Source organism: Thermobia domestica, chromosome 16, assembly GCF_964235325.1.
Source record: "Thermobia domestica chromosome 16, izTheDome1.hap1.1, whole genome shotgun sequence".
In the NCBI taxonomy this organism is placed as follows: domain Eukaryota; kingdom Metazoa; phylum Arthropoda; class Insecta; order Zygentoma; family Lepismatidae; genus Thermobia; species Thermobia domestica.
The window spans coordinates 57,913,814-57,927,074 of NC_137469.1; the positions used below are offsets into that span (position 1 = coordinate 57,913,814).

Consider the following 13,261-nt stretch of genomic DNA (forward strand, 5'->3'; position numbering starts at 1 on the left):
TCTGGTAACTGTATATTTTAAATAACGTCATCCTGTTTACTTAAGTAAAAGTAAATCCTTAAATTGCTTGACGTTTTCATTACTTTTGCGAATTAGAATGAAAGTTATTGCTAAAGGTAAATTAGCTAATTAATACATACGTCAATACACAGAAAGTAAATATCGTTGAAATATCACGAACACGAATACTTAAAATTCGAATGTCATTTAACAATAAAGTTTTAAATATAAATAAAAATAAAACATGCTTCTGTAACTGAAATTAAAAATAAATAAATAAATGACAAAAAATTGTAATTTTCTTTTGAGGAAAAAAAAATATTGCAGAATAAACAATAAGGTTCTTTCGTCTTCATAACCAAACTAAATATTAGAACATAGAGTTATAAAATCACATATCAAAAGGCCTATGCATCGAAAGTATTGGTTTATCGAAAATTAAGATGAAATCTCTTAGAGATAGGATATTTCTCTCTATTTTTATACGTCTAGGTTCAGAGTTACATAAAAAGGTATCCGCTTCTTTTTTTTTTAAGTACAAATATTATTGTTGTACTGCTCATGTGCATTTACGCTTATCTCAATTCAGTTATCTGAAAAGTTTTGTGTGCGTGGATTTAGGAACACTATAGTCCTTTTCACTTTCAATTGCACAATAGAAAAACGGCTCATTTCTTGGCTTCGAAATTCTTTAAAATTATTAGAGCCGAATTGGAATATTGCTTTTCATGAGATCAGTTAAATCAAACAGTGCGAGAATTAGTCCGAGAGAGAATGAGTGACCGTTAGTAAACACCAGATGTAGCTGACATTGCGGCGTCCGCTCAGCATCATGAAGATAATTGAGGAGCTACTTGAAAGAAAGAAGCGGCGAGCTCCGGTCTAGAAAAATGGTGTTAAAGAGCGAGAAAGCTGACGTGCTGACCACCCATCATCCTAAAGACCTGAATACCCAGGAGTTTAATTTAGTTATCTATTTATTATAGTAAAAATCATATGCACATGAGTTTTCATAGGAACTTTTCATTTAAACTATAAGATTATGATTAGGTACTCATTTCTGTTGTTATTTATCCTGAAACAATTTCCTGATAAACACGGAAATAATTCTAAAATACAATGGCACAGAGAAATAAACAAAAAAATCTATATTATTGTTCATTTTCACGTGAGAACTGTACTGCTTTATACCTTTAAAGGGCAAAAATTTTTTGTTACCGGTAAAAATTCACTCAGAAGTGGGTTAAGGAAATTGCACTAAAAGTGAACATTCACTCTGCACATGTTTTTGCATCAATAATTTGAAAGAAATAAACAAATTTGAGTACAGTTTCCTATAAGATACAGAGAGACTAGATTAAAGAAACCTAACTTAAAGTGGTTCCCTTGTTTTGAAATTTTGATACAGAAACATGTATTGATTCGACAGGTATTCTTCTACTGGTGACTAAAGAAAACTTTTTTTGAAATCATTTTTCATCGATAATACTTACGCTCTTTTACTGTCTACTTCGAGTAGTAGACTCAACTGTTTTAAAAGTAATCTGTGTTTAATATGTTGATGCTATTCAAGGTCATAGTTTATTTTATGTACTATTGAGAGTAGAACGTTTGTATTATAACAAGTAGCTAGTATATTGGGGGGGAAAAGAAAAAGACTGAGTAATATATTGATATTCGTAATCAAACAGAAAGAAAAGCGTTCACGCAACGCATATTTTAAATTTCTTACCACACGTAATTGGCATTTAATGACTGTTATATATCTATAGTTTAAATACATAAGAGAAAAATGTGCGACAATGGTTGCAAAGAAATAAGTTGCTTCAAGCATGTAACGATTTAAAATGCATTGATTGTAGCAAGTACAGTGAGTGCTAGCAATGTTCTTTCACTTACAAAAAATTTTAAAAAAAATGACTGTGATAACTTACTTGGTTTGCACAGACTCCTTTAAGAAAAGAGAATTCTGGTTGCAATGTGTGAATACTTGTGCTAATTTTTACCTTATTCATAAAAACAATTCTGGTTAATTCAATAATACCTTTAAGTTTTGATTATTAAAGTATCGAATTTTGCTTCTTACCAATATATATATGTATATACCCCAAGAACACCATTCTGGGGTCAAAAAACACAAGAATTTAATACATATACAAAATATAGAGAACATATACATCAAATATAACTTTTCCTGTTACAACCATGCTTGATACATAAAAAAATAATTATTCGACTTATGTTTTACTGTCAACATTATACTGAAACCTAAATTTTATATCTTTCGTTATTAAATTATTATTATACAAATTTCTTGGTTATGTGAAAAATAAGAACTGATAAATTTATTTTTGTAACCTATAACATTTACACATCGGTCAATCACTGAATTATAACCACGATTCTGAATAGAGTTTTCAACCTTGTTACCACCTCACTTTCGTGGTAACGCAGCGTATACTCCGGTAATGTATAACTACAGGCCTAGACAGCGTTATCGAATTGTGGCCTGTCACAATAACGGTTGCAATATCAAAGACATGTGTGCACACACGTAAAGATTCATTCTCCCTTTTCTTCCGACTTCTCCGTCACTTGCTCACAAGGTATAAGGAAAGTTGAACTAAGTGCTATTCAGTAGAGAGCTTCGTAACTAATATGAAAATAGTCTACTGGTGGTTGTCACATGATTGCAATCACCTGTCGCAATACGAGACGACAGGAGGGATGTAGGTATAAATGTGCTTTCTTATGTTAAGAAACAGAAGCTCTCTGCTTATGCTCAATGTTATTGAATACGGTTGCAGCGATCATGCAATCACAAACGTAAACACTCTTTTCCTTTCAACTATACTTATATATGAATTATATTTGAGAAATGCACTAATATTGTCTTGTACTGAAGAGCAAAGTTTTATTTTCAGTAAAATACTACTCTAATACTACAGAAACATTCTTTGAAGTTAAAATGGGCAGTTGCTTAGCCATTTAACTTATTGTAGCAGCCGCGCCTACTAAGTAGTTGGACATGAGTGAAAGTGCGCGCGTGTTGGGGTAAACGTCAATATTTATCAGTGTTTTACAATGGTCAGATCGCTGGGTCCAGAAGGGATCGCAGAAACGATTGTATTAGTGGGATGTTCGAGCGTAGCAACATGAAAATGTATCAAACTGGTGTCAAAAGAAGAAACTGAAGAACCTTCGACAAAACTAGAAAGGACAGCGTACAGTTGGCTCTCGAAGAGAGCGTCCCATTCAACGACTGGTATGGACTTAGAGGCACAATACGGTAGAGCAGCTGACTGCCCAATATAACCATGGTCAACTCGAACATAGTATGTCTTATGTACGCCGTACAAATATAGGGTATTCCAGCAAACGTCATTCTCTCGTCATCCGGGTTCGGAAGTGCCAACGACTCGGTTGATTCACGAAATATCCAACTTGATCTATGGTTTGATAAATCATGATTTTTACTTTACTTCGTGAATGAACGTGTGCACGTTAAAAAAAAAAAAAAAAGTACTAGAGCCTTTGGGTATGATGTCAATAGTGACGGAAGATGTATGTTGTGCTCATAGCGGGAAAAACTATGTTCCCTGATGGTTCTAGACAAACGTGTGGCTAGTATTTGGTATCGCGATCTCTCTTGGTAGGATACATTCCACCATATTGCATTTCTCCTCTCCCCCCTTTTGGTTATAAAAAATGAAATTAAATATTTAAGTTTAACGTCCCACGATTATGCTCTTTGGCTAAGAAAAACGATGATTTAGGCTAGGAAATGATGGAAGAATTGGTGGAATGGGAACGTGGGAGGAAACGGAAGTACCTCGAGAAAACCCACGGACACGATGTAGTCTACCACGAACTTACTTGGCCGGGGATGAAACTAAGTCCTCTGGCTACAGCACCTTTGAACACGATAATGCAGTTAGACATTGCGTCATGTGCAGGGGTGGTTCGAGGAACACAGTACAGACTTTCAGAATCTTTCACAGCTCCCAAACTTTACGGTTCTCAACGCTGTTGAACACCTATGGGACGTCATGGAACGACACATTCATTTTCTCAAGACACTCTCATTACCATCTTAGCACTGAAGGCCTCACTCAGAATTCACACTAAAATTATTTTATTGATTTCCCTGGCTTTCCCAGAATTTCTATAACTTAGTGAGTAAATCTTTTCTGAACGCAACAATATCATTTATGGTTAGGCAAGGCTTCCACCATCCTCATAGCTGTCCAACGCTCTCCTTTTTATATCTTATACATAGTATAATATTACTTTATTATAGTAAATACTTATTATAAGTCAAAAATATACTTATTATAAGTCAAACTTCGTGTATTAGGAATGTAATGAAACAATAATTATACATTCTGAATACATTCATAAACAAACATATATCATAATTTGACTTATCTTTTCGATTATCTACAACCAATAACTTTGTTTTTGTAAGGTGGTATTTGAATTTTCTATTTAATTTGGTCTTTTTCTATCAAGGCTTGAAGTTTTAATATCTTTGAGCTTCTCAAGCTTCTTTATTTCCAAAGATAACTTTTTTTTTTTTTTAGCCCTTTTATTATCTTCCTTTTGAATCTGTCTTTCAAGTGTTCTTCATCCATTGAGGGCAGATAAAACGTTCCCTGACTCTTCTGTGATTTCCCTTACCTTTGGCAGATTTTGAAGTATTTCCCTGACTTTCAATGAGTTTCAAGTTCAGCGTGAATTCTTCCATTATGGGTAGCATGATTTACCATATTAGTGGACGATACCTACATCACATTACATCCTTGGATCGATTCTGTACAGAGTAAAATAAGGATCTAGGCGCTATTAGATAGCTGGTCATAATTCAGTGATCAAGGTGAAACAAAGGCCTAGACACTATTAGGTAGCTGGTCATAATTCAGTGATCAACGTGAAAGAAGGGCCTAGATGCTATTAGGCAGCTGGTCATAATTCAGTGATTAAGGTGAAACAGGCCTAGATGCTATTAGGCAACTGGTCATAATTCAGTGGTTAAGGTGAAACAAAGGCCTATACGCTACTAGATAGCTGGTCATAATTCAGTGATCAAGGTGAGAGGACATAAATGCCATTAGGTAGTTGGTCATAATTCAGTGATCAGAGTGAAACAAAGGTCTAGACGCAACTAAGTTCTGGTCATAATTCAGTGATCAACGTGAAAGAAGGGCCTAGATGCTATTAGGCAACTGGTCATAATTCAGTGACTAAGGTGAAACAAAGGCATAAACGCTACTAGATAGCTGGTCATAATTCAGTGATCAAGGTGAGAGGACATAAATGCTATTAGGTAGTTGGTCATAATTCAGTGATCAGAGTGAAACAAAGGCCTAGACGCAACTAAGTTCTGGTCATAATTCAGTGATCAACGTGAAAGAAGGACCTAGATGCTATTAGGTAGCTGGTCATAATTCAGTGGTTAAGGTGAAACAAAGGCCTATACGCTACTAGATAGCTGGTCATAATTCAGTGATCAAGGTGAGAGGACATAAATGCCATTAGGTAGTTGGTCATAATTCAGTGATTAAGGTTAAAGAAGGACATAAACGCTATTAGGTAGTTACTCATAATTCAGTGATCAAAGTGAAACAAAGGCCTAGACGCTACTAGGTATCTGGTCATAATTCAGTGATCAACGTGAAAGAAGGGCCTAGATGCTATTAGGCAGCTGGTCATAATTCAGTGATTAAGGTGAAACAAAGGCCTAGACGCTACTAAATAGCTGGTCATAATTCAGTGGTCAATGTTAAAGAAGGACATAAACGCTATTAGGTAGTTGCTCATAATTCAGTGATCAGAGTGAAACAAAGGCCTAGACGCAACTAAGTTCTGGTCATAATTCAGTGATCAACGTGAAAGAAGGGCCTAGATGCTATTAGGCAACTGGTCATAATTCAGTGACTAAGGTGAAACAAAGGCATAAACGCTACTAGATAGCTGGTCATAATTCAGTGATCAAGGTTAAAGGAGGACATAAACGCTATTAGGTAGTTGCTCATAATTCAGTGATCAAAGTGAAACAAAGGCCTAGACGCTACTAGGTATCTGGTCATAATTCAGTGGTCAAGGTGAAAGAAGGGCCTAGATGCTATTAGGCAACTGGTCATAATTCAGTGATTAAGGTGAAACAAAGGCCTAGACGCTACTAGATAGCTGGTCATAATTCAGTGATCAAGGTTAAAAAAGAACATAAACGCTGTTAGGTAGTTGCTCATAATTCAGTGATCAAGATGAAAGGACATAAATGCTATTAGATAATTGGTCATAATTCAGTGATCAAGGTGAGAGAAGGGTCTAGATGCTATTAGGCAGCTGGTCATAATTCGGTGATTAAGGTGAAACAAAGGCCTACACGCTACTAGATAGTTGGTCATAATTTAGTGATCAAGGTGAAAGAACATAAATGCTATTAGGTAGTTGGTCATAATTCAGTGATCAAGGTGAAACAAAGGCCTAGAGGCTACTAAATAGCTGGTCATAATTTAGTGATCAAGGTTAAAGGACATAAACGCTATTAGGTAGTTGCTCATAATTGAGTGATCAAAGTGAAACAAAGGCCTAGACGCTACTAGGTATCTGGTCATAATTGAGTGATCAAGGTGAAAGAAGGGCCTAGATGCTATTAGGTAGCTGGTCATAATTCAGTGATTAAGGTGAAACAAAGGCCTAGACGCTACTAGGTAGCTGATCATAATTCAGTGATCAAGGTAAAAGAAGGATCTAAATGCTATGTAAATAGTTGATCATAATTCAGTGATCAGAAATAGAACACTAGAAGAAAGTTATTACACAAAAATTATAGATTTGAAAGTACTGCTATAGATAAGAAAATACTAATAATAAATAGAGTCCAAAATCGCTTCAATTCAGAGATTTACTATATGAAATCGTCAAAAAAGATTTTGGAGCATAATAACTTCAATATTATTAAAGTTAGACAGCAAAGTATGATATATCGTTTCATCCTTTCCAACTCCCTTCCCCTGGAATATTTTACTCTCATTGTACGTTTTGCAGATTTTAGGTCATATGGTACCAAGTTTGGTTGAAACTCCTCCAGACGTTCCCGAGTTACGTAATACATTTATATACTTACATATAAATATATGTATAATGTATATATAGAAGCAACGCCTTCGGCCCCTGTAAATTCCCAATCAACCTCACATAACCATTCTTATCTAAACTCAGGCTCACATGTCATCTGGATTGTCACCTAGCAGCTTAGCGACACCGAAATCTATCTATTCGACACTAATCCGGCTCATTTGAGACATTTTATTTTCATCCCTTTTCATTCCCCATGCCAATGAAGGCTGAACTTGGACTTCAACGAATCGGGAGTGTGAATATTCATCTCAGCGACACCGGACACTTTGGATTCGATATTAATATAACTTGTTTTCGATTATTTTTACATTTTACCCCTCCCATCCCCTAATGGTGTTAATGGGACTAAATGTGGACTTAAACGGCATAAACAGTGTCACTATTCGTCTCTGGGACCCCAAAACTATGGATTGGATACTAACATAGGTCATTTTTTATTATTTTTACTTGTTCCTGACTTCCCACGTCCTCCTAGGGGGTGATAAGGATCTTACTCCTACTGGTGGCTGAACTTGGAGTTAAAGGATGGCAACTGTCACCTGTAACTTAGAAACATCGAAAACTATGGATTCGTTACTAATATCGGTCATTGTCGATAAGTTTATATGTCGCCCTCTCCCACTCTCTCTTGGTATGTTAGGGGGTCTTAAACCCATAGTACCTTTTTTTCAGACTGTAAGTAATATGTATGCCAAGTTTGGTTACAATTGCTCTAGACAGGGCCGGCCTTAAGCCGATTGGACCGATTGCTCCCAATCGGGCCCCGCACCTAACGGGGCCCCGCGCTAAAGTAGTCTAATCTACTCTCCAGTGTCGTTTTAACAGGATATTAGGCCCAGAGCAAACAAGTGTGTTGTGGTCCCTGTGGCTAAATTTTGTTCCTAATACATGTAATTAATACATGCCATTCTGTTCGCGAGGCCCCAGTCAAGTGACTGTGATACCGTTAAGATGATTTTGCTACTCTCGGTTGTCAAGTACACACAACAGCATATTACAATACAGATATATCCATGGACTCCACAAGGGAGGGTATGGTCTCTCCCTAATAAGTAAATGAATAGTTTGTATTAAGTTCCCGAGATTTTCCTGACTTGAATTCTTTTTAAAAAAGATACAGCTGTTAGAAAATCTTTGAACCAACGAATTTATATTCATGTGCATTTCATTATGTCTTACAAATATAAACATATGGAAACATTGACTTCATCATTGTATTTCTCGGAAAATTCTAACACAATTTGATTGATATATTACATGACCCCTTTCCTATAAAAAAAAAAAAAAAAAAAAAAAAAAACTCGAGCGAGATACAAATGTCCGACTTCAAGATGGCTGCAATGGTCAGCATACGATCAGGTAGGCATACGATCCTTCGGTATCGGTTAATGTGTTTTTGTTTTTCATCCCTTTACCCGTTCTACAAATAAAATGGAATTTTCAAATTTAAAACACATTGTTATGGCTTATTCTGATCAATCAGGGTTTTCGCCTCTGCGGCCATCTTTATGGACAAAAGAATTTTAAATTTTGCTTACGCTCGTTTCTTGATATTCTACACTTCTCTGCCAAGTTGGTCAAGAAATAAATTTCGACATCGATAATTTTACTTGTAAGAGAAGAAAACTATGAAATACTGGTGGATACAGAACCTTCTTGAAAAGTTGCGAGGCACAAGGGTGAAATATGTATTTTAAAATTCATTCACTGTCTGTATTTCCATTTGAGTTATTTCTCTGAAAAATTAGCTTCTATAAGCAATGAACAGGGTGAGTTTTCACCGGAACACTTTGCAGACGAAAAAACATTATAATGGGAAATGGGTATAACCACTAGACCAGCAGGGAGAGCGCAGGGGAGGTTCTACAGACATTGGTGCAAATTAGTTGTAAACATGGGGCCCCGCAAAATGTTCCCAATCGGGCCCCGCACCACGTAAGGCCGGCACTGGCTCTAGACGTTTCAGAATCATGCTTGAACATATATACATACATTTTTATCCTTTATACACATGTATAAAAAATCTATATTGTGTTCCAGCGTAAATATGGAATATCTGGAGCAATTTTAACCAAACTTATTAACACATTACTTACAGTCTGAAAAACAATACTGTTGGGAAAGACAACCTAGGCACACGTAGAGTGAGTAGGAGGATTGACATACTTCGACTGAGGGGTAATAATAGCAGAGGTATCATATAAAAAAAGATCGAAAATGACCTACATTATTGTCAAATTCAGTTTTTGGTGTCGCGGAAATGAATAGTCATATTTCAGATATCGTTAAAGTCCAAATTCAGTGCCTATCGGTATGGAGTGAAAAATAGAATGAATACGATGACCGAAATTACTGCCGAATTCATCGAAGTCTATCTCAATTACTGCGTTTTCGGGGTTGTTTAGCTATTGGGGTTGTTTAGCTAATCCTGTGGACATTTAAGCCCAAGCTTAGGTAACAGGCGTTGCCTATCGTTATTTCTTCTACGTAGTTCCTTATCTTGTGACAAGGGCAACCCTAAAGGCGTTGCTCATACAAAAGTTAGCTTAGTGGCTTAGATTAGTGTCGAATTAATAGTTGCTGGTGTCAGTAAAACGGTTGACCCGTTTGAAATGACTTTTGAACCATTCTCAGAACCTACCTCAAGCTGGATTTTTTAATCATACCAAGTTGATTAAAGGGCGAATTCTATGGAGGTAGAATGTTTCAAAATTTATGCTAAAAGTAGAGTATCTTATAGGTTATTAATATTACACTTTCGTTGGAATACGTATCCTAAGCCAGAAGGATATTCAAATATTTTCATAAACCTACTCTTCCCATGCGAAGAACGGACTTTCAATTAGTCTTCAATAAAGTACGTGTGATTTTCTTCTGGCATATTTTCTACTGTTGCTTAATATTATTCGCATTATTCTATTCCAAAATACATTTTCTTATGATTTTTGATGGTATATATATCTCTCAAACGAAGCGATTTTGAATCTTGTCTAATAAGTTTATTTTGCTAATCTTCTACAACATTCACATCATCTATCGAATTTTTTGTGTATAATATATGCTGTATAAGTATAATAATCATCATAATATTAATTTGTCATAATTATCAAATCAGTTTTTGCGCGTTCATTATTTTTTATCCAAACTTAAAAACCAGGGTTTAAAACATGGCTATTGAACGTTTGAGACGTTATAGAATATTAATATATACTTCTTAGTAAAGGAAAATAATTTTTCATCAAGTAATTTGTTATTAATTATAAAAGAAGTGAATGTTCTAATATAAAACTATTATTGTCTTCAAATAAAAGCCCTAATGTCATAAAATTGAGGTTTCAGTATATCAAAAATTCTAATTAAGAAAAAAAAAGCTTTACAATTTTTATAACAAACAAACAAAAAACAGAATCTTCCTCAGAATTGCAACACACTTACTACCTACAAAGAACAATTAAAAAAAGACAGTCATATATAATAGTTGAATGTCTGTATTGCATACAACACAATTTCAAAAATGCCATCAAGATTCTTGCCTCCACAAATATAACTTAAAGTATGTTGATTTTTCTTTAATTAGTAAAATTGTATAAACTTTACTTTTTAAATATTCTTCTGTGAATTTTAATACATTGTCTGTTTATGTGAACTTCACTCATTTGATATCACTTTTGCATATAAATAAATAAAATCCTAGCATATATATTACATTGTTGTGTGCTGAGTAAGAATATTACGATAATAATAATAATAATAATAATAATATATGATTTAAGATAAAATGTTCTTATAATAATGCTATAGGAAATAGAAAAAAAAACAAGAATTTTAGAAATGATCAAAAAATGGATCAAAAGATTGCGATCTTGGCCAAGAATTTTAGGAATAATAAAAAAATGGATCAAAAAATTGCGATCTTGGCCAAGAATTTTAGGAATAATAAAAAAAATGGATCAAAAAATTGCGATCTTGGCCAAGAATTTTAGGAATAATCAAAAAAGAAAAAAAATGCATCAAAAGATTGCGATCTTGACCAATAATTAGCTTTTAAATAAGGGGCCACAAAACGTTTTGAACAGCAACCTAAATCGAGTTTTCGTATTTTCTACGTAATAAGCTCATCATACTGAGTTAAGTGATAGTTTGGATTTGGCTACACTATATGTAGTTCTCCAGATATAAGACGTACAAGAAATTTTTTGATTCAAATATATTAGATCTTTTAATCCAAAAAATATGCAATAACTTTGATGATGTTGTGCTGCCGTCATTATCATGGGGAAAAGGATAAAGAAATTCAGATAAAATAATGGCCATAAAAAGTTATTATAAATAATTGTGTATATATAATTATTAATAATACTTAGAGTAAAAGTAGAGCAGAGTAGAACAAAGATAATTTGACGAGGTTGACCATTTCAAATATCTGAGAACTATTTTGACAAGAGACGCTTACTTTACCAAAGAGATCTAGTCAAGACTTGCCATTGCCAAAGAGGCATTCAACAAGAAACTAGCAAGATTAACATTGAACTACGGAAGAAGCTGATCAAACGCCATATATGGAGTATAGGAATGTATGTTCGGAGACTTGGACATTACGGAAGTTAGAAGAAATATTTAGAGAACTTCGAAATGTGATGTTGGAGGACGATGGAAAAGATAAAATTGATGGAGAGAGTAACAAATGAAGGTATTTTAACACGAGTGGGAGAGAACACTTTTAATCAGCATCCTTCGTAGGAAGGCTACTTGGATTGGATACATCTTGCAAAGAAATTTGAAATTTGACTAGAAATTTGCTCATAATGCTATAAAAGGTTAGATGGAAGGAAAGCGAGGAGTAGGAAGAAGAAGAATAGAACTGATAGATGATTTGAAAAATAGAAGAAAATATTGGAAATTAAAGGAGGAAGTTAAAGATCGAGAAACATGGAAGAAGCATTACCAAACCCTAACCTAAGGAGTTAAAAAAAATTCTTTAGTTTAAGACTGCCGACAAGAAGAATACTTAATAATAATTATTATATAGATACATATATAGATATAGCTATAGATATAGGTATAGATACAGGTATATAATTTAATAAATTTTAACGCAGTGCGAAGAAATAGATTCTCCGCTTGAATTCATTGTACTGTATATTATTTTTTGAATCTTTTTACCAATGTCGCAATTTTAACTTTTTAATTAATTAATTTATTTATTTATTTATATTTTTAATAATGACGGCAACTTAGTGTCTTCGAAATTATTGGATAAAACTATTACCTATTTTCAACAGACTTGTAAGTATAAAAGTGAGATATCACCTTTCCCGAATTTTAGTCGGAAGATTTCGGGTAGAATTCCAAAGTTCGGACATACTGAACAAGGCTTTTTCACGGTTCTTCTCAGTTATACCGATGGATGCTGAGATGGTGCCCTTACTCATATAAGCCCTGATATATATAAACAATTTTTTAAACTTTTTCAAGTATGAAATGATATGGCAAGTTGAGAGAAATCTACAGACAATAGTAACTCGACTATGTCAATGTGGAATTACTATTATAGTGTAGGTTTTAAGCTATTATTGCAAGAAATTTGCCTACTGTTTTCGTTCTATCGATTCAGTCTTCATTTCACTATGAGGAAGTGAATATAGATGGCATATTTGAAAATCATGCTTTTTAACATCAAATCACATAATGTAAAAATAATATAATAATAGTAATGAAAAACAGTGCACACCATTATTATTACTTACGTAACATCATACAAAGAATTGTTTCTTAGCCTGATAACTTTTTGCTAACAAAATACGTACGCTACTGCAGTAAACAAGTGCAGCAAAAAACGAAAACAAAAAAAGTACTCCATAAAAACTAAGTGCCTGACCTCAACTGAACTATATTGTACTACAATAGGTTGGAGGATAGGCCCAAATGTTACAAACTGATCACATTAATAAGAGCATGCCAAATTAATTAGATGTGAGAAAAGTGCTGTCAGATTTTTTTAGAAAAAAAGTTCTTTTTGAAGAAAAATAAATAATAATGTTCAAACAGTTTAAAGCTCAAAAGTTTAGCTACATTCAAAGAAGATAAAATCAAGTATACCAAATTAAATATGATA

At 34.1% G+C, this 13,261-nt stretch overlaps 1 protein-coding gene across 1 annotated transcript in view; it reads right to left on the reverse strand.

Moving 5' to 3' along the window:
- Positions 1 to 13,261, reverse strand: part of brp (ELKS/RAB6-interacting/CAST family member bruchpilot) — a gene marked incomplete in the record, with an annotated part of 771,444 nt that overhangs the window by 50,996 nt on the left and 707,187 nt on the right.